Consider the following 20,185-nt stretch of genomic DNA (forward strand, 5'->3'; position numbering starts at 1 on the left):
TAAAAACTTTGAACGGTTTAGTGTCGTGGCTTCCTCTCCATCCTGCTTGAACCTGCCCACTTTCAAGCTCACATGACAGAAGACTAGGAAGCCAGTCGACATTTAAGAAAGGGGTGTTGTATATTTATTCTATTTTAGTTTTTTGTCTTTCTATTTTTCTTCCACCAACTTTGATTCTGAACACTTCAAAGTTGGAGCGTAGTGAACATGAGGAGGCAAATAGGCAGTCAAGTGCTGAGTTAACAGGTAGTGTTATAGGCAGACATCATACTCTACGGACTTGTAATCAGTATAATTTTTATGCTCTTCTATGACTGCTATTATGTGTTCTTCAGAAAATCAGCTGACACTTGTAAACCTTTTACCTTCAATTTCCTATGGTTGTCATCCTGACTCATTGCTTTCTAATTTACTTGCACTTCTGCATCTGAACATAACTCTAGCTTTTCTATGGTGAAGTACACTCACTTTTGCTCTTAGAAGGAATTTTAGAGAATCTTATCCTGACTATCAGCTGTAACTCATATAAATGCAGAGGAAACAGACAAAATGTTTGTTTAACAAAATCTGAAAGTACAAGATGGTGAATCCAGTAATCTCAAATTTGGCTCATCCCTCAGCAGCTAGCTTTGCAAATCTCTTATTCTAAGATTTGTAAGGTGAACACACACACAGGTTTACATCAGGCGACGAGTTTCAAGCTGTCTAAGTGATTCTGGTCAAGTACCTTCTACTGAGTGTATGATGAAGAGCAGGAACAACAAACCATTACCTCTCTTAAAGTAGTAAAGCTTACAGGTCAACAGAAAAATTATGGACTCCACCTATGCTTCTTTTCTTAACCTTTTCAAGCTCCTTTGAAGTGTAGATGTTGGTTGACAGGTTTTCTGTCATTTATTTTGCAATCCAGCAAAGTGGCCTTAATTGGAATGCAGCATCAATTGTTTTCAAGCCCCAGCTGAAACTGATGTCATAGTTTTCTAAATATATCTCTTGCCCATTTATCTAAATATATCACTCTCCCTTTTTCTGAATGTGTGTAAGTGGGTGTCTTCCCAAACAGGAAATTCTCCTTTACTTAAATATTTATGCCTAAGTGTCCTTATTAATCTTCTTTACTGTCAGGCTCTTAATAAACACACATAGAAATAAATGATCAAGGTTCCCAGACAAGGTAGAATGACAAGTATTAAATTTACACTTACTTTTGAAACCAAAACAAAAAAGATGAACACAGCGTATATAACAATGGTTTCAGGCAGTAGGTCATCAGGCAAGATGTTTCTCAAGAAGAGATAAGAAAGAGAGTCCCCAGATTGCCTCACATCACCGAGAGGGAGTTTCCAGGGCAGAGAGAAGGAAGAGTGAACCCAGTCAGAGGCTGATAGACTCCACATTTTGAAGAGATAGAGTTCAGAGCCAAGACAGACTGAAGTGTCTTGAGTTTACAGGAAGAGTGTAAGAGAGGAAGCTGCCACACAGAGAAGAAACCTTGGATAGCCAGTCATCAGAGGTTTCTGCTCAAATCTTTAGCTGAGTACTGATGACCACATATGTGTCAAGAGACTGTGTGAAGCCATGGGAATAACTACCATCACCACCTATGACAAAAAGAGCAAGGAAAGAATACCGAAGGCTCTAAAATAGTCAGGTACTGTTCATGTTTCTACTAGCAAGAATTGAAAACTTCACAATTCACAGGTTATTTGGTAGCATACTCTAAAAGGTATTTCGTTAGCAGTAGAGCAAGAAAAATTAGTCCTAAAGATGTGAATAATCAAAGATTTTGAGATATCTTCATTGTATCTTACATAAAAGCCCAAGAATATCTACATAAAAAGTTAAGGGCAGATGAAGTTAAACAGATTTAAATAGAGTCGATAGAATAAATAACAGTTAACAACAGAACCTAGAATAATGTTGTTTGCGTGTCTTATCCTTTAGGAACTATTGAAATAAGATGACTGTGAGAAATTGTGTACTACTTGCTTTGTAATTTAAAAACTTCTGATAAGTGAAACCACATTTTTTTTTTAAATAGGGCCTCACTTTGTAGCCCAGGCTGGAATGTAGTGGCACAATCATGGCTCACTGTAGCCTCGAACTCCTGGGCTCAGGAAATCCTCTCACTTCAGCCTTTCAAATAGCTGGGACCACAGGTATGTATCACCATGCCTGGCTAATTTTAATTATTTTTGTTTTTTGTTTTGGTAGAGATGGGATCTTTGTATATTGCTCAGGCTGGTCTTGAGCTCCTGGGCTCAGGCGATCCTCCCACTTTGGCCTCTCAAAGCCCTGGGATTAAAGGCATGGCATGCCATGCCTGGCAAAATCACATCATGATGGGAGAAATAGTATGTTAGCATTGGACCTACTTGACTACAATGATAGAAAAAACTGATAAAAAGTGAAGTTCCTTGTTACCTATGTCCAAGTGACCTGTAGGAGCCTTGTCCTTTGGCAGTTATATAAGCCCTGTGTGACTGAAGAGACAAACATCAGCATTATGTGGTAATTTTTGAAGATGTTCATAAGATTGACAGGTTGTACACACACTGCATACCTATTTGATTGGCTAAAACAAACTAACAAAACCATTGTTGGACGAGGATCCAGAGCAACTGGAACTCAGAGTCCTGAAGAAAATGTAAAATGCTACACAAGTTTCAGAAAGCAGTTAGTAGTTTCTTCCATAAACATTCACTTACAGCACAACCCAATACTCTCTTAGAGCTTTAAGAAATTGTTGTAAATATATTTTATAATTTACACGCAGTAGAATTCATTAATTTCTAAAGTTTCATGTTTTTGTTTTTGTTTGTTTTTCTGTTATAAATGTCTTTCAGCCTAAAAAACCTGCTGTAGCATTTCTTTCAGAACAGATGTATTGTGATGAATCCTCTCAATTATTCTCCATGAGATAAAATCTTTATTTCACTCTTATGTGTGAAATATATTTTTGCTGGATATAGAACTGCTAGTTGACAGTCCATTTCTTTCAGAATTTTAAATATTATTCTACTCTCCTCTGGCTTCGGGGTTACTAATGTACAATTCTCCAAGTCAGTTGAATTGTTGTTCCCCAATATGTATTACTGTTGTCTGAAAGCCTTAAGAATTTCTCTATCTTTGGTTTTGTTCCAATTCTTTGCTATTGTGAACAGTGCTGCAATAAACATATGTGTGCGTGTGTCTTTACAGTAGAACGATTTATAATCCGTTGGATATATACCCAGTAATAGGATTGGTGAGTCAAATGGTATTTCTGGTTCTATCTCCTTAAGGAATCACCACACTGTCTTCCTCAATGGTTTGACTAATTTACATTCCCACCAACAGTGTAAAAGCATTCCAATTTCTCGGTTTTGGACAATATTTTAATGGTGTGTCTATTTATGGTTTATTTTGAGTTTATCTTGTTTGAAATTCATTGAGTCTCTTAAATCTGTACAATTAATTTTACCAAATTTGAGAAGTTTTCCATAATAATTTCTTTGAAAAATCTTTCCTGAACCAATCATTCAGAGACTACAATGACATGGAGGTTAGACCTTTGGATATTGTCCCATAGGCCCTGAGAGTTGGCTAATTTTATTTAGTTTTTATCTTCTTTAGGTAGGATCATTTTAGTTGATCTGTTTCCAACTTCACAGACTCTTACTATTTTTATCACCAACCAGCTACTAAACCATCTTTTTTTTTTTTTAATTTTTCATATTGTAGTTTTTAGTTTCAAAAATTATATTTGCTTCTTTTATGTAGTTTATTTTTACCTACTGTGAATTTCTATCTTTTAAAATTCAAGTATATTAACAATTATTTTATCAAGCATTGTTATGGTGGTTGCTTTAAAAGTTTTGCTTAATAACAATAACTAGGTTACCTCATGGTTAGCATTGGTCATCTTTCTCCTTAAGAACTAGTAAAGCTGGATGCAGCGGCTGGCACCTGTAGTCTCAGCTACTCCGGAGGCTGAGGCAAAAGGATCTCTTGAGCCCAGGAGTTTGAGACTAGCCTGGGTGATTTAGAGAGATCCCCTTTCAAAAAACAAACAAAAAAGACAAGAAGAAGGAGATTGATCCTTTTTTTTTTTTTTTTTCCTTGGTTTTTGGTGTGTCAAGAATATTTGCATTATGACCCTGAATATTTTCTTCTTCTTCTTCTTCTTATTTTTTAATGAGATGCAGTCTTGCTTGACTGGAGTGCAGTGGCGCCACCTTGGCTCACTGTAAGCTCCGCCTCTCGGGTTCACACCATTCTCCTGCTTCAGCCTCCCGAGTAGCTGAGGCGCCTGGCTACAGGCGCCTCCCTAATGTTCGTGTATTTTTAGTAGAGATGGAGTTTCACCGTGTTAGCTAAGATGGTCTGGATCTCCTCGTTATTCGCCTGCCTCGGCCTCCCAAAGTGCTGGGATTACAGGCGTGAGCCACCGTGCCCAGCCATGCCCTGAATATTTTCAGTATGATGGTATGAGACTCTAAATTATAATAAAATGTCTTAAAATCCTCCTCAGAATGTTCATTTCAGTTCTGTTTTTATTATAGCGTAGTAAGCCAGTATTAAATTAAATTTGGTCTGCAAATTGTCTCTCATCTTCTGTTCACATCAGTTTTAATATCAGTTTAGTTCCAAGTCTTTGCTATACTGTTTGTTTTTCCTTCACATGTGCCACTTAGTTTGATCTGGGACTTGAATGATGGCTTAGATCCTAGTTAATTCTCAAAGTCTTTGTGGACTTCTTTGGGCGCGTTCCCCCCATGCACTCCTTAGAAAAAGTCCAGTCTGCATACAGATTTAGTAATCCCCTGGCAGATATTTCCCTTGGATATTTCCTCTTGTATTTCTCTCCCCCTTCCCCCACCTCCAGTATGTAGTTCCTAGGGCCCCACCTCAGTTATTATGGGCCATATATGCAGATTTATTTCAGAGTTTCAGTTTCCCATACCATTGCATGCTTCCACACAAATGGGACACATTAACTATTAAGCATCTAGGAAAAAAAATACATTAAAAGAAAAAATTTCTTTGAAAGAATTCCTCTCACACTTTTAGTACAATAAGGCCTCCCATTTTCTGTATTCGGAGAGACAAGTAGTTTTTCTTAGAGTTTTAGGTGCCCACATTTTTCAAACTGCACAGCTGCACTTTAATTCCATAACTGATGCTTACTTCAGGGCAAGGACAGAAAAGAAAAGAGAAAACACACATACACACACACACACACACACACACACACACACACACACAGAGTGAGAAAGAGAGTAAAAAATGGCCATTCTTCCCACACTCTAGGGCTGGCAGAGACTTTTCTCCACAAGCTCTCTGGCCAGAAAGAATCCTTTTCAAAGTTTTCCTAACACCTGCCATGCATTTTCTTGATTTAGCCTGCTCTCTTCTCGGAGAATAAGGGATAATAAAAGAAACCACCCAGGAAACTTATTGCCAGCATTTTGTTGTTCTTCAAATTTTAGCTTCCTTCACCAATCTGCCTGCTATTATTTACTTCTCAGAGTCCTTAGGTAGTTCTTTTATGTATTTTGCTCAATGTTTTTAGTTGTAATCAGTGGGAGAGACAAGCTGCAGTGGCTTACTCCATTTTACCTATAACCAAAAGTATCCACTTCTAGGTATCTAGACAAGATAAATAAAGACATATCATTTCATACAACAACATGATAAAACATGGCAACTTCATTTGTAATAATCACAAATAGAAAACAATGAAAATCTCTATCAACTGCTGTAGTGATCATAAATTGTGGTATACCTGAACAATGGATTGTTACTCAACATCTAAGAAGAGTGATCTGTTGACACATGCGATGCATGAATGAATCTCAAAAGTGTGATGCTAAGTAAAATAATACAGACACGAAAATGTATATGCAGTTTAATTTCATTTAGAGAGTAGAAAAAATGTAGTGGTGGAGCAGTGATTGCGAAGGGTCACGGTGTAGAAAGGGCATCAAAAAAGGGGCACAAAAGGATGTTTTGGAAGTAACAGAAATGTTCTATATCAAAATTATGTTGGCAGTAGTGGCATGACTTTATGCTCTTGTCAAAACTCATAAATCATACATTTGAAATTGGTAAAATTGTATTGCATGTCCATTTGAAATTCCATAAAGATGATTTTAAAATGTAAATATAGATGCAATGTATCTTGTATTTTCTCCCTGTGTCTAAGTTAATATAGTATGTTATATCTTGTGACTTTGATTATCAATACAAACCTGAAAACATTGTGTGGTGACTCTAGGAGAAGTAATGTCATATGTCAAATGGACTCAGTAATTTTGTTTAATATGAAGAAAAGTTCCTAAACCAATTTGCATATTCTGTTTTCACAGTAATTCTTCCCACTTGCTCAAAATCTTCCCCAAAGGACTCACATCCACTTGAAGGGGACTGAAAAAGAGTTCAGTTGTATTCTATTTGCCTAAGTCAAAAGACTTTAAGCTATTATATGGAATATAAAACTCTCAGTCCCAAATGCCATAGTGGACATCCTCTTAGGCCATAAGGAAAGTAGAACTTAGAATCAATGTGACCCTTAATTGAAACAGTTTCATCTGTGGTGTGACCCATTTAACTCATTTGTGGGCAACTAGGAATGACTAATTATATCTCTAAAAATCATTAGCCAGATTTCCCTCTGTAATTAACTCACGGAAGCTATATATTCATCAGTACTTAAACTAAAGGTAAATATTTCAATCCATAGAAAAAAAGAAAAAAAAAAAACCTAAGTATATGTACTTACATGTAATTCGAAACTATCAGCAAAAAATACATTATGTTTTAGATGTAATAATTAAACATCATGCTGTTGAATAAAAATATTTTTCCAGCCTAAGAGAGAATTTCAACAAGCAACATAGAAATAGCTATGTCTCCCTACCAGATCTAGTCATATCCATCTTCTTCATTAAACCTCTAGGAACACAGTTAGTATCTGAAATTAATATTAGATATCAGTTCATCAAGCTGGATTTTTATGCTAAACAAGAACAAATAGCCAAGTAGCAATGCCTTGGACAGAATTTGCAAACAGTAGACACTCCATAAATATCTGTTGAATAAAATAATACATTTTTTAACAGATAAATGATTCAATGACATTAATAACCCTTAAGCTCCATGATACTCAAAAACAAAGTTGAAGCACTAAAAAATAAAAATAAAAAAGCAAGAAAAAACATAAGAAAAGGAGATGTTCTACACAGGTAATAGAAGAGACCTGAAGAGCTGATGTTTTTATATTTTTTACCTGCAATTACAATGTGATGTCAGATTCTTGCCTCTAAAATAAGATATCTCCAGATAAGTATGCTCTTCAATTTTCAAAACAGAAAAAATACAGCAACTCAGCAACTTTAAAAAAATAAAGCACATAAATAACTCTTCATAAAAACACTACCATTTTGATTTTTGTAGTTTATGTACAGTTATATTACTTTAAAATCACCATCATAAAATTATTACAGATTTTATCTAATAGTTAAGTATTAACTATTGACTGTACTATCTACTAAAATATTTGGAAAAATAATTCTTCACCTCCAATTCCATTCACTAGGAAGCTAATATTATCTTTGGGAACCCAAACATTAGATTATGGGCATAATAGCACACCTACATTTCAGTCCCAGTTTTGTAACTTGAACCAATTATTTCTCATATTTGGGAATCTTTACTGATCTCTAAATGGGGATACAAATACCTTCATTAGGAGGCGTAACCTCTTTACCAAGTCTTTAGTAATAGGTAGAAGATGTAATATGGTTTTTCATTAAATATCATTACTACTAATTAATCAAAGGCAGGGAATTCAGAAGAATGCATACTCTAGAACCCCATTTCATGGTTTCCTCACATATTTCATAACTTACAGGCTTCACAAAGGAAGTTCTTGAAATGGATCTTCCTCTCCATAAAACTCTTTACCTCAGCAGGTTTTTGTGATATCGGCTTCATAATTCCAACAGTAGTGATCACTAGAGAATAAAAATACCTGCAAAAACACTTTCTTGTTTTTAATGCTCCCTGGCCTCTCATCCCCAACCTTGTGTCTTTTGTCTTTAATCTCTTGTGGGTATTATCATAAACCACTCAAATAAGTCTCTTATTAAACTACAATATCTCTTATTTTTTTGTGTGTATGTGTGTGATAAGAACATTCAACACCAGACCTAGCAAATTTTAAACTATTCAATATAGCGTTGTCAGCTATAAGCACTAAGCTGTACAGTAGATCTCTAGGACTTAATTTATCTTGTATAACCAAAACTTTGTGTTCTTTGACAAATATTTCCTTGTTTCCCTCTCCACCTAGTCCCTGATATTAGTCAATTTTATACTTTGCTTCTAGGAGTTTAATTGTTTCAGATTCAACATACAAATATTATGCATTATTTGTTCTTTTAGGTCTGGCTTATTTCACTTAACATGATATTCTGCAGGCTCATCCACATTGTCGCAAATTGCAGCACATCCTTCTTTTTTAAGGCTGAATAAGATTCCATTGTATGTGTACACCACATTCTCTTCATCCACTCATCTGTGAATAAACATCTATCTTTTCAAAACTACAATACCTCTTGTGTCTTACTATCACTGAAAAAAATAGTTTTCATTATTATGAAGTAAATCATTTTGTGAGTTTGACTTTGTGCCACCATCTATAGCTAGCTAAACATGGTTTTGTCATATGTTGGAGAAGATGTAGTGGCATATTTCATTCTGCAATCAAGGATGTAAAAACTATACCTGAAAATATATAGCTCAAAGCCTGATTCATAAGAAGGTTTAAAATCACCAATTCAGTTTAGCTTGAAACAATAATGATTTAATGTGTTAAACACAACATTTTAAACAAATTTGTTGCAAATAAACTGAAATACTCAGAAAAGGGACTATAAAAGTACTTCTGTCTTTGAAATAACATTGTATGCTCTTATTTACAAATTTTTTCTCTAATCATTGCCAATGTTTTCTCTACATATCAGGTAATTAACTTGACTGACTTAGCCTCGTTGTGTTTACTTCTCAGTTACTTTTCATTGAACACTTTTCAAATGCATTATATTTTTCTTATTTGGATTTGGCAAATTATCCTGCTAACATTCTTTCAAAATGACTTTTAAAGACCTCTGGTATATCAATTTCTTCACTGTATTGATTTCATTATGCATTAGTTGAACCAACTATTGCAAACCTTTCAAAACACTATTGTTTTTTCCTGCTTTGCAGCTTCATTTCGGGTGTAATTGACAAAACTATTTATGCCCTTTAGAGTTTACTCCAATTGTTAAAGTTTTCATAATAACAAGCAATTGTTTCTTGGATCTATTATTTGTTTTCTGTTGAATATTTTCTAAGTTAATAGTTTGAGTGATCTCTCTTAAACAGTGAAAAGTTTAAAATTGTGTTGGTTAAACTTGCATTGTTTTTGTTTCTTTCAAATCCTGACCTTCAAAATGGAACAACATTTTAAAATATAATTACTAGAATTGAGTTATCATCTAATCATAGTAAGTAAACACTTTTTTGTATTTTATGAAAATGAGTTTTAACAAGCAAGAGAATGAAAACATCTCAAAACAGAAAGCAAAATCTAACACAAATAGATATTACCCTTTAAAATATGAGTAATCAAGATAAGTTCAGAAAATGTTCAGTATTCCAAATAACCCTCCTCCCAAAAAATGAAAATAAAACACCATTGATAATATGATCTGTTTATTAAAAATAAAATGTTATAGGATAGGTTTTGATAGTATGAAGAAATTTGCATTGTTATATACCACAAAGTTAATTTAAATTGTATCAATGTATATCAATGTATAAACACAGACATAATACACATATACATATAGTTATATATGCATATACATATAGGTATGTGTACCTAAAGCTATATGTATATATGCATGTATGTATAAGCTATATGAATACATGCACATATACATAAACTCACATAAATATATACAATTTAAGTTCACATTAGTACCAAATATATGTATATAGGCATGTGCATTTCTGTGTGTGTGTGTGCGTGTGTGTGTGTGTGCATAACACACAGTCACCTTTCAATGTTCGTGAGTTCTAACTCCCCATATTGACCTAGCCCCATATATAAAAGAGAGTGTTTGTGATATGTGGAAACCACTGATACCGAGAGACTGACTTCAGTAATCCTACATTTTGCAGGGCCTACTGTGGAACTTGAGCATCCATGGACTTTGGTACATGGGGTGGTCCTGGAACCAGTGCCACAGAGGTACCCCAGGATGGCTGTGTATGTAAATATTTATAAGTTTAAATACAGATTATGTCATGAAAAACCCTTAAATATGCTAAGTTCTTTGGTCCCAGCCGATTTTCTTTAACTACTCTTCTTCACACACTAATAAGACGCCCATACAATGATATATTTTCAAGGTTGTTCTGTGAAGTTTTAGTTATGGTAGAGAAAAATGAAAATAATATTGATTTCTAATGTCAAATAATTTGTTAATTAAGATAAAGTCTGTAGCTATTTTACAGTATAGACTAATATAAAAATATTAAGAATTACTTCTTAAAGGGCGTGTAACAGATATTAAGTGAAATTATAAAAAAAGCAATGCATGCATACAGTATAATACTAATATATACTAACATAAATGCATGTATATAATACACAATAAAATATATTACTTAAAAATTAATATTTAATTTTCCTGAACAACTGCTGTTCTCTAATTCTATTCAACTATTATTATCTCTAGATAATTTTTAAAATTTTGTTTCCACAGCTTCTACTTGATAACATATAATTTATAAATATAAAAATTTTTAAAAGCAGCTCTAAATACATACATACCCATGTTAAAAATAGCAAGAGATTTTTTTTTCTTGTTCAAAAAATTTTAATCTTAAAATTTTTTCTGTGGTTTGAATATATAAATAAGGAAAATTATTCCTAGGATGAGAAGTTGCCTTGATTTTTTTCTGTAAGTGGAATCTACAGTCTGAAGCTAGAAGAAGAGGTCCTTCTTGAAGGAAAATTTCCCTGATTGTTCATTGATATTACCAGTTGCTGAACCTCTATGCTAACACTAGTTTGAGGAAAGCAGTAGCAACCATTCTTAAAAGATTGATAAGTGCATCCTTTTAAAGTTGGATCTGCTAAATAGGAATAGCGCATCTGTCTTTTCTTGCTATTTAGTGTAGTGATGCTTTTATTATAATGAGAAATATGATCTAGGAGGTTGGCTGAGTAGGAACCCCTGGGGTTAGAAAAGTGAACCCATTGCTCGAAAATGTGCTACATTGTATTACTCAGAGTTAGAGGACTTTTGAGAAAAATTCATTAATGCAAAAAGCAGTGATGGTGTTTCATGACAAGGTTGTGTCATATGCCAATAGATGAAAATAAAATTTGTATGTAAATTGTGATACAAATTCAGTGCAGCAGTCAAAGTGGATGTAATAGTCTGTCCCATCTTATTTAGCAGTTTGCATACTCAAAGAATAATTAACCTGCCTGTATGCATTCGTAGCATACACAAATATACATACATATATACACATAAACATAGGTATATACATATAAATATACAAATACAGATGTATATATAATTGTAAAAAATAAAGCTTTTAGTCCTAAAAATCTTTGTATTTTTATGGCTAGGTAATTTAAAACTTTCTCTTTGAAACAAGAGTAATCATACATATTTTTAAAGTGGAGCTATAAGATGGAATACAGGAATATTTTTGGTGCTGGAATTGTCAGATATTTAAAAATTCATAATTTCATTTATTATGTTTTTAAAAACATCTATAATAACATTTTGCTTTATATTTCAGAAATAGAATGCTTATTAAAAAGAAAGACGTCAGTGGATTAAACTACAAAATAATCATTTCTGTCTAAATGATCTATTGTAGTGTAAGAGGAGGCCAAAGAGAAAGATTTTAAGTATGCCAAAATCATATTAGTTTTTCCTACTTAACTTCAGAGGTGTTATGGGAGTAGTTTATATAATTTAGGGTGACTTCACTCTTATTTCTAATCATTCAAGTTTTTGTAAAGCTGGTTTATATCTCAACTGTGTTATAATAATTTTAGAAAAAGGTAATATGTTCTACTTGTATGGAAAAATATAGAACAAATTTAAGGACAAGCATCTTTTTTAAAGAAAATATGGTTAGTAATCTCTTAAAAGCCCATCACTTTTATATTTTTTAAAATTTTAAAGGTATCTTGTTTATCAAAGTTTTTCCTTAGTTTATATAATTTATATTTATTGTATGAACTTTATTTTTGAACAGTTTTATATAGCACTAGGAGACACTCTAGGCTAATTTGCATATCCTCTGACCTAGTCTTGGAATCAACCATTTCTTTAAGAAACTTGGGTTTCTTTAATTGAAAGGTTGTATTAGGAACTAAGATCTAGGCTCCAGGTATGATTATTGCTGCTGGAGTGTCATTAAACCTAGGGCTTCACAGATGGCAGAACAAGGACATATACTGTGTATACTGACATATGTATATGTGTATATATATGCATATATTTCTATGTGTAACCACCTATATTAAGCTAAACGTGAGTTCATACTGATGTCTTCCACTCTACTCCCTTAGCACTTGGATGATTCTACACTCCTCCCCTTTCTGATCTGTAATCAGTCACTCCAATAGTAAAAACCTAGCTCTCACAACCTGCCATCTATGTAATTATTTAACTCCAGTAGGCGTGTGTGTGTATATATATATATAGAGAGAGAGAGTAGTGTCAGAATGTTAACCCATATCTTCACAGAAAAAATTAGCAACAACAGTACAGTACTAATATGTCATTTAATCACATAGATTCCATTCATTTTCAAAATGACTTAAGTGATCACTTTTTCTCACATAACGTCAGTAAAGCTGTTTTATACACTTTAAGATACTTAGCTTTTTTTCATTCTATACTGAAATACCTGGATCTCCTAATTTTCTAAATTTTGCATGCATTAAGTTTATTTTTTGCAATGTACAGTTATATGGGTTTAAACAAATACATAGTAACGTGTCCACCTTCGTAGTATCATACAGAATACTTTCACTGCCCTAGAAAGATCCTAGATACATGACCTTCTCAAGCTTCCTCTCTCAAACCCTGGGTCCTTGATAACTACTGATATGTTTATAGTGTGTATAATTTTGCATGTGCAGGGCATTGTATAATTGAAATTACACAGTTGCAGACTTTTAGAATTGGTTTCCTTCACTGAGAAATATGCCCTTAAGATTCATTAATGTCTTTTCATGGATGAATATCTCATTTACTTTTATCACTGTATTGTATTCCTCATATGAACATAACATAGCTCTGGAAGTCTTAGCCAGAGCAAACAGGCAAAAAAAAAAAAAAAAAAAAAAAAAAAAAAGGAGGACATCTAAATCAAAAGGGAAGAAATCAAATTATCTTTGTTTGCAGATAATCTGATCTTATATTTAGAAAATCCTAAATAATACACCAAAAACTCAGAACTAATAAGTGGATTCAGTAAAGTTGCAGACTACAAAGTCAACATGCAAAAATCAATTGCATTTCTATATGCTAACAATGATCAATCTGAAAAATAAATCAAAGAAGCAATTCCGTTTATAACAGCTACAAAATATAAGACACCTAGGAATAAATTTAACCAAAGCAGTGGAGGATATCTACAAAGAAAACTGTAAAACACATTAAAAAAAACTGAAGAGGATACAAAAATTGAAGACATACATCATGTTCATGGATTGAAAGAATTAATATTATTAAAATATCTGTGTTACTCAAAGCAACTACAGATTCAATGCAATTCCTATCAAAATACCAATGAAATTCTTCATGGAGATTGAAAAAACAACCTTAAAATGTGTATGGAACCACAAAAGATCCTGAAAAGATAAAGCAAGGCTGATCAAAAAGAACAAAGCTGGAGGTATAAAACTGCCCAATTTCAAGTTATACAACAAAGCAATAGTAACCAAAACAGTATGAATCTGGCCTAAAAATAGACACATAGACCAACAGAATAGAGTAGAGAACACAAAAATAAATCCATATGCTCACAGTCAACTCATGTTAGACAAAGTTGCAAAGAACATCCAGTGAGAAGATGACAGTCTCTTTAGTAAATGGTACTGGAAAAACTAGACATCCATATGTAGAAAAACAAAACTAGATCCCCATCTTTCATCACATACAAAAAAAGCAACTCAAAAAGGATTAAAGACCTAAATGTAAGACCTAAAATTGTGAAAGTATGAAAATGCTAAAATAAAACATTGGGAAAATGCTGCAGAAAACTGGTTTGGAAAAAAAAAAATTGATGAGTCCTCAAAAGCACAGACAACAAAAGCAAAAACAGACAAATGAGATTGCATCAAGCTAAAAGTTTCTGCACAGTAAAAGAAACAATGAGCCAGGTGAAGAAATAACCTACACAATGGGAGAAAATATTTACAAACTCTTCTTCCTGCAAGGGATTAATAACCAGGACATATAAAAAACTCAAACGTCTCAATAGCAAAAAGAAAAAAGAAAAAAATAAGATTATAAAATGTGCAAAGAACCTGAATAGATATTTCTCAAAGAAAGACATACCAATAGTCAACAGTAATGTAAAAACTGTTAGTGGAAATGTAAATTAATACAGCCATTATGGAAAACACTATGGAAGTTCCTCAAAAAGCAAAAGTTACAAATACCATATGATCCAGTAATCTCACTGCTGTATATATATGAAAATAAAGGAAATCAGTATATTGAAGAGGTATCTGCACTCCCATGTTTATTGCAGTGCTATTTACAATAGCCAAAATATTGTATCAATCTAAATGTCCATCAGTTGATGAATGAGTAAAGAAAATGTGGCATACACATAAAAGAATATTACTGAGCCACAAAAAATAATGAAATCCTTTCATTTGCAGCAACATGGATTGAAATAGAGGTCATTATTTTAAGTGTATTAAACTAGGCACAGAAAAACAAATAGCACATATTCTCACTCCTATGTGGGAGCTGAGAAGGTGAATCTCATGGAGGTAGAGAGTAGAATGGTGGTTACCAAAGGGTGCGAAGGGAAGCAGGAAGGAGGGGATAAACAGAAGTTAGTTAAGTGGTATAAAAATACAGTTAGATAAAAGAAATAAGTCCTAGTATTTGATAGTACAGTATGAAAATTATAGGTAACAATAATTTATTGTATATTTCAAAATTTCTAGAGAAGAAGCATTGTATAATCTCTACACAAAGAAAAGATAAATGTTTAAGGTGATGGATACCAAATTACTCTGCTTTGATTATCATACATTGTACACAGGTATCAAAATATCACATGTACTCCCAAAATATGTACAACTATTACATATCAATATAAAGAAAGACATACTGGCTGTTTCTCATTTTTAGGGATTATAAACAAAGCTGCTGTAAAGATTGTCGTACAGGTTTTTGTTTGGTCCTAAAATTTTTAAATCAATTTTGCAATTACTCATGAGTGTGATTGCTGGTGCATATTTATAGTTTTGTAAGAAACTGCTAAAATGTCCTCCAAAATTGTAGCACGCTGATTTCCCACTAGCAATTAGTGATACAGTTTTTCTGCATGCCCGATGTGTTATATTATTACATTGGTTGATTTTTTAATATTATACTGGCTTTTTAGACCTTTAATAAATTCCACTTGTCATGGTCTATATTTATTTTTATTTACTGTTATATTTAATGTGTTAATTTTTTAAGTATATCAAATATATACATTTAACCATGTAAGTTACAGAAAGATAGCTAGAAATTCCCCTAATATTTGGTGATTAAACAACACACTTTGACATGGGTCAAAGAATAAGTTTCAAAAGAAATTTAAATACTTTGAACAAAATTAAAGCACAATTTATCAAAATGTGTAGAATATAGTAAAATTGTGCTTTGAGTGAAATTTTTAGAATAAATGCACACATAGGAAAAAATGAAAGATCTAAAATTTATCTGAAGTCAATAATGTAAGCTTCCATCTTAGGTAACTACTTAAAAAATAGAAATGTAAGCTTACAGCAAGATAAAGTAAATAAAGAATAAAAATTAAAGCAAATATTAGTGAAATTGAAAACAGGAAACCAATGGAGAAAATTAACTAAGCCATAAACTAACTCCTTGAAAAATCAGTAAAATTAATTAACCTCTCATTAGACTAACCAATGAAAAAGAAAATGAACTAATTACTAGAAATAAAAGAGAGGTCAATCTCATGGCCATTAATATGGCAATAAAGGAGACTATGAACAATTCTACGATCATAAATTTTATATCTTGTGTAATGAAGCAATCCTTTTGAAGACACAAATTATTACAACTCATGAAAGGATAAATAGATAAATTGAGTAAATCTAGATCTGTTAAAGATAGTGAATCATTAATTAAAATCTCTTCTAGAAAATAGAAATAGAGGGAACACTTCCCAACACATTATATTAAGCCATTATTACCCTAACATCAAAACTAGATAAAGTTATTGCAAGAAAGGAAAAATATAGACCAATATTTCTCATGAGCAAAATTCCTGAAGAAAATATTAGCAAAGTTAATTCAACGAGGTACAAAATCATTTTTAATATTGTTATTTCAATATTTTACAATCCTTTTTCTTTTCTCGAAGGTTTCTTAGAATATTTTACTTACTCCATGAACATGTTAATCTTCCCTGAAACCAGTTTGGCTATGATTCTGACCTCATACTACCATATTGCCAGAAAACTTCACCCAGGGTTGAGATCCATGTCCCGAAAGTTTTGTTTCCAACAGAAGTTCTCCTACAAACTGGACAGACAACTTAGTTGTAAGACTACCACCACCAAATCACCATGTTTTTGACACCTTTGAAAATCATTAGCAAATAACTTAAATTCAACTTTTGTTTATTTTTTTATTTTTGTTTTTAATTCAAAGGAATATGTTATTGTATTTCTTTTATTTTTATTTTTTATTTCAATAACTTTAAGAGTACAAGTGGTTTTGGTTACATGAATGAATTTTATAGTGGTGAAGTCTAGGACTTTAGTGTACTCATCAACTGAAAGTAGTGTGCATTGTAACCAATAGGCAGTTTTTCATCCCTTACCCCTCTCCTATCCTATCTCCTTCTGAGTTTCCAATTTCCATTATACCAGTCTGTATTTCTTTGCATACACATAGCTTAGTCTTTCTTATAAGTGAGAATATGTGGTATTTTCTTTTTAATTCCTGAGTTACTTTACTTAGAATAATGAGTTCTAGTTCTATCCAAGTGGCTGCAAAAGACATTATTTTTTTATGGCTAAGTATTCCATGGTGTGTGTGGTGTGTGTGTGTGTGTGTGTGTGTGTGTGTATGTGTGTACATTATATTTTCTTTATCCACTCATCAATTGGTGAGCTTTTAGTTTGATTCTGTATCTTTGCAATTGTGAATTGTGCTACAATAAATATACAGGTGCAGGCATCTTTTTGATATAGTGACTTTCTTTCATTTAGCTAGATACCCAGTAGTGGAATTGCTGGATTGAGGGGTAGATCTACATTTAGTTCTTTGAGAAATCTCTATACTGTTTTCATTAAGGTTGTAATAATTTATATTCCCACCAGCAGTGTATAAGCATTCCTTTTTCATTATTTCCATATCAACATTCATTACTCTTTGACTTTTTAATTTTTTTTTTTTTTTTTTCTGGCTGGGGTAAAGGTGGTATCTCGTTGTGGTTGTAATTTGCGTTTCCCTAATGATTAATAATGTTGAGCATTTTTTTCATATGCTTGTTGGATATTTGTATACCTTCTTTTGAGAAATGCCTATTCATGTCCTTTGCCTACTTTTTAATGCGATAATTTATTTTTTTTCTCTATGATTTGTTTGAGTCCCTTATAGATTCTGGATATTACTCCTTCATTGGATATGTAATTTGCAAATATTTCTCCCATTCTGTAAGTTGCCTGTTTACTCTAATAATTATTTCTTTTGCTTTTCAGAAGCCTTTTTAGTTTAATTAGGTCCCATTTATTTATTTTCTTTTTGTTGCGTTTACTTTGGAGTTCCTAGTTATAAACTCTTAGTCTAGGCCAATGTCCAGAAGAGTTTTTCCTAGGTCTTCTTCTAGAACTTGTATCGTTTTCAGGTCTCAGAGTTAAGCCTTTAATCCATCTTGAGTTAATTTTTATATATGGTGAGAAATAAAAATTCCCATTAATTCTTCTACATGTGGCTATTCGATTTACCCAGCACCGCTTATTGAATAGAGTGTCCTTTCCATAATTTATGATTTTGCATGCTTTTTTGAGGATCAGTTGATTGTATTTGGCTTTATTCCTGGATTCTCTATTCTGTTCAATTCTGTCCTATTTCTGTTTATGTGTCTACCTTTATAACATACCAGTACTATCCTGTTTTAGTTACTATTGCTTTGTAGTATAATTTGAAGTCAAGTAATGTGATGCCTCCAAATTTGTTCTTTTTGCTTAGATTTGCTATGGCTATGTCGGTTATCTTTCCATTCCATGTGAATTTTGGATTGGTTTTTCTAATTCTGTGAAAAAGAATGTTGGTCTTTTGATAAAAAATGGATTTAGTCTGTAGATTGCTTTGGCAGTATGATTATTTTAACACTATTGATTCTTCTGATCCATAAGCATGGTGTGTATTTCCATTTGTGTCATCTATGATTTCCTTCTGCTGTATTTTGTCATTCTCATTATAGACAACCACAATTTACCTTCTTGGTTAAGTATATTCCCAGGTTTTTTCATAATCTTTGTGTGTGAAATATTTTTGTAGCTTTTGTAAAAGAGATTGAGTTCTTGATTTGATTCTCAGCTTGGTCATTGGTGTATAGCAATGCTACTGATTTGTTTACATTAATTTTGTAAGCTAAGACTTCACTGAATTCATTTATCAGCTCTAGAAGGCTTTTGGAGGAGTCTTTGGGGTTTTCTAGATATAAGATCATATCATTGGCAAACAGAGATAGTTTGACTTTTTCTTTTTCAGTTTGGATGCCCTTTATTTCTTTCTCTTTTCTGATTGCTCTGCCTTGAACTTCCAGTACTATGTTGAATAGAAGTGGTGAAGGTGGTCATTCTTATCTTACTCCAGCTCTTGGGGAAAATTCTTTCAACTTTTCCCCATTCAGTATGATGTTGGCTATGCATTTATTGTATACAGCATTTATTATTTTAATGTGTGTTCTTTCTATACCTAGTTTATTGAGGGTTTTATTATAAAAGGATGGTAGATATTATTAAGTGCTTTCTCTGCATCTATTGAGATTTGAATGTCTGGTAGAATTCAGCTATGAATCCATACAGCTCTGGGTTGTTGTTGTTGTTGGTGGTGGTGGTGGTGGTGGTGGTAGTTTTGTAAATTACTGATTCAAAATCACTGCTTGTTATTGAATGCTCAGGACATCCATTTCTCCTGCTTCAAGCTAGAGAGATTGCATGTCTCCAGGAATTTATTATTTCTTTTTGATTTTCCATTTTCGGTGCATAGAGGTGTTCATTGTAATCTTGAGTTATCTTTTGTGCTTTTGTGGCGTCAGTTGTAATGTCTCAATTGTCATTTTTAATTGAACTTGTTTGAATCTTCTCTATTTTTTTCTTGGTTAATTTAGCTGTCTATCAGTTTTGTTTATCTTCTAAAAGAATTAGATTTTTTGTTTCATTTATCTTTTGTAAATTTTTTGTTTATATTTAGTTTAGTTCTGCTCTGATCTTTGTCATTTATTTTCTCCTGTCAGCTTTCTATTTGGTTGGTTCCTTTTTCTTTAGTTTCTTGAGGTGTGACTAAAAACTAGAGAAATAAGTTTCTACATTTTCAATTTATTAGGTTGTCAATTTGTGACCTTTGAGACATTTTGGTGTAGACATTTAGTGCTACAAACTTTCCTGTTAGCACTGCTTTTCTTCTATCCCAGAGGCTTTGGTAACTTGTGTCACTCCTGCTGTTGTATTTTGAAAAGGTTATTAAATTTATATCTTTATTTTATTGTTTACTCCAAAATCATTCAGGAGCAAATTTTTAAATTTCTTTGTATTTGTATGATTTTGAAGGTTCTTTTTGGAATTTATTTCTAGTCTCTGTGCATAGAGGTGTTCATTGCAGGTGTTGTTCTGCTGTGGTCTGAG

Source organism: Papio anubis, chromosome 6 (genome assembly GCF_008728515.1).
Source record: "Papio anubis isolate 15944 chromosome 6, Panubis1.0, whole genome shotgun sequence".
Lineage (NCBI taxonomy): Eukaryota > Metazoa > Chordata > Mammalia > Primates > Cercopithecidae > Papio > Papio anubis.